Here is a 3,503-nt window from a genome sequence, read left to right on the forward strand (position 1 = left end):
AAGTGGCCAAGTCTTCCATATTCTAAGCTGCTGAACAACGTACCTTGCCTTTGAAGAGACGTTACCAGGTAGTTAGTTAAATTGCATTTAGGAATTGTAGCTGGGGGTGATTGACTGCGGTTGGTCAGTAAGTGATATCCGGTTCATCCACTGATCTGTGTGATAGTGAATGACCCGGATAGTCGGCTCGTGGACCGGGAACCCACGTGGTGGCAGTTACCGAAGTGTAGTGGGGGGGTGTTAGCCGAATGGTAATACCCCGGTCACGTGAGGTCTCTGTGTGTGCGCAGACTCCGTCACCGACCACTAAGTCACAGCTGTGGGATCCGGACCGATCGGATCCATAGTTCGTGACACTTGGTCCTTGGTCTTTTCAAGGTATTGCACCGCCAATTTGTTTGTGTGCTGCTCTTTGACTTTTTTTGTTTATATATATATACCGTATATATAGCTGATGCATTGATTCACATATATAAGAACCTATAAGTACTCTAAGAAATCTACTTTATGATTTGACCTATGTTGCATAAGATATTCACTGTTTTTTTTATATATCTTTTATAGTAGTTGGAGATTTGTTATTATAATAGAAGGCTACAAATGTCTTTCTAGAGGGAGTTTAGCAGCCTACTGCATATTATTTATACATTGATCTGATTAGAAATAACTGTATGCAGTTAGCGCCTAATCTCTCTCTAGTGGAGGCTAAAGGTTGGTCATCTTTAACAGGAGCATTACTGTACAGCTCTGTATCAGAAAAAAAAAAAACTGAGCCCCCACAACTATAAAGTTATTTAAAACAAATTTGTAGTCCTGCATTTTTAACCTAAGAATGACAAGGTGTCAAAAGATAATTTAATGCAAGATTATTCTAATATGTGTATACGTAGAACTGTTCAATAAACACATAGCTACTTCTATTCTGTGGCTCAGCATTCTGAACCCTATGCTAGCTTTAGAAAAGCTGCAAAAAATGAAAGAATGATTTATGAAGCTTAGCTATGCACGGCCAGATAAGAAAGCTTTAACTGATGCTTGCAGAATTCGATTTAATGAAGTACAAGTTGCCAAGATAAGTTTAGGTAAATGAAGACTCTGTCACAATATGTTATAGATCCAGAAATGACAGACAGTGCACAGCAGATGGAGGTTATTACAGAGCTGTGTGTCAAGCAATCTAGTCTCGGTAACTGCACAAAGAATGAGCAGATGCATTAGTGTTATTATTCTAAACAATTTCATAATGCCAACACACACTTATAAAATCAGCTCAAATTAAGCAGAACGGCTTCTTTGTTTTTCTACTCACTTAGCCCACAATGAAATATTTCTGTGCCACCCATCTCAATTGAGCAAATGTCTTTTTTAGTTAAAAGCTTAAAATGTTTAGTGGTGGCAAACTGGCAATCTCTGAAACTTGCAAGATTCTTACTATTTAGTATAACAATTATTTTTGCTTGTATATGAAAAATGTAATAAATATGGGAACAGTACAATAACTGCTACACAAAGTAGTGTATTTAACCCCTTCTACCCCAGACTAGTTTTTGCCTTTCTGCCCAGGCCTATTTTTGCAAATCTGACATGTTTAAATGTATGTGGTAATAACTCTAAATTGCTTTTACATATCTTACCGATTCTTAGATTGTTTTCTCATCACACATTGTACTTCATGTTATGGTAATTTGGGGTCAATATTTTTTTTGTCCCTTTATTTATAAAAAAAAGTTACAATTTACAGAAAATGTGAAAAAAAATCACTATTTTCTGAATTTGAATCTCTCTGCTTTTAAGATGGATAGTGATACCTCATAAAATAGTTATCAATCAACATCCCCCATGTGTCTACTTTATGTTGGCATCATTTTGAAAATGTCATAAATTTTTTTAAAGATGTTAGAAGGTATAGAAGTTTAGAAGCAATTTTTTTAATTTTCAGGAAAATTTCCAAAACCATTTTTTAAGTATCAATTAATTTATAAAGTGATTTTGAGGGGCTTATGTTATTGAAACCACCCATAAATTATCAGATTTTAGAAACTACAACCCTCAAATTGTTCAAATTATTTTTTATCAGATTTTCTATGTTAATCTATCTTTTCCTATAACACAGCAAGGGTTAACAGCAAAACAAACTTAAATTTGTATTACCTTGCTTCTGCAGTTTACAGAAACACCCCATATGTCACGGGTACTCAACAGGCAGACAGTGCTCCGAATATGGACCTCAGATGCCTGCTGTCTGGACCGCTGCATGTCCCTTATCCAACTGTATGGGCATCCTGAGCACACAAATACAGTTGAATACCATGGTGAAGCAGGGAGCAGCAGCTCCCTACTCCATCATTCTTTGTCCAGTGTTCTCGAAAACCCAACAGAAGGTCATGCCTGCTGAGTGAGAGAAGCCCAAGCACCAGGATGATGTGCTCCATTCATCGGCAGAGTGGGAGCTAGGTAAGTAGAGTTTTTTTTATTTTATTAAAAGGTCATCACTATTGGTGCACTAAGTGGGCATATCTCCTGTGAGAGGGCACTAAAGGTGAATCTACTAAGAGAGGCAGTAAGGGGCATATCTACTGTTAGGAGGAACTAAGGGAGCATATCTACTGTAAGAGGGCATTAAAGGGCATATCTATTGAGAGGAGGACAAAAGGTGGGGGGCTAGCGGGGTGTATCTACTATGAGGGGGCACTAAGGGAGTATATCTACTGTGAAGGGGAACTAAAGGGACATATCTACTGTGAAGGGGTGCTAAAGGGGCATATCTAGTGTAAGGGGACATAAAGGAGGCATATCTACTGTGAGGGGGCACTGAAGGAGGTATATCTATTGTGAGGAGGCACTAAAGGGGCATATCTACTGTTAGAGGGTACTAAATGGTTATATATATTTCAAGGAGGCACTAAAGGGGCATATCTACTATTAGCAGAGCTTGCACCCTACTGTGCTATCAGTGGCTCAGTGCAGCAGGCCTGATGATGTCATTTCATCCCTGAAATAATTTATTAAGGGGTGTACTGAGTACTTTGATCAACGCATGCTGTTGCCACCCCCAGAATGCCGTCATTGCAAAGCTCAGCAGTGTGGCTTTTTTTTTGTGTGTCTGCCTCTGACAACAGCGATGTCATTTGCAACCTGTGCCAAAAGAAACTGAGTCGTGGGAAATCCAACACCCACCTAGGTACAACTGCTTTGCGAAGGCACATGATCGCACATCACAAACTCCTATGGGATCAACACATGATGACGAGTAGAAGCAGCACACAAGCTCAAAGCCACCATCCTCCTCCTGGTCCAGCATCTTCAGCCACGTCAACCACTGCTGTCCTCCTTGTCCCCTCTCAACCACTCGCCACTCCGCCTCTCACCTTCAGCAGTTCCATATCCTCTGCCCACAGTCAGGTGTCTGTAAAGGAAATGTTTGAGCGTAGGAAGCCAAAGTCACAGAGTCACCCCCTTGCCCGGCGTCTGACAGCTGGCTTGACGGCACTCTTAGCCCGCCA

At 40.2% G+C, this 3,503-nt stretch overlaps 1 long non-coding RNA gene across 1 annotated transcript; it reads right to left on the bottom strand.

Moving 5' to 3' along the window:
* Positions 1 to 219: 219 nt before the first annotated feature.
* On the bottom strand, positions 220 to 1,861 carry LOC120991690. The gene is made up of 3 exons (XR_005776764.1): positions 1,850 to 1,861; positions 916 to 917; positions 220 to 356 (listed from the first exon to the last, which is right to left on the bottom strand). It is a non-coding gene; the product is annotated as an uncharacterized LOC120991690 (long non-coding RNA).
* Positions 1,862 to 3,503: the final 1,642 nt, after the last annotated feature.

Source organism: Bufo bufo, chromosome 2 (genome assembly GCF_905171765.1).
Source record: "Bufo bufo chromosome 2, aBufBuf1.1, whole genome shotgun sequence".
Lineage (NCBI taxonomy): Eukaryota > Metazoa > Chordata > Amphibia > Anura > Bufonidae > Bufo > Bufo bufo.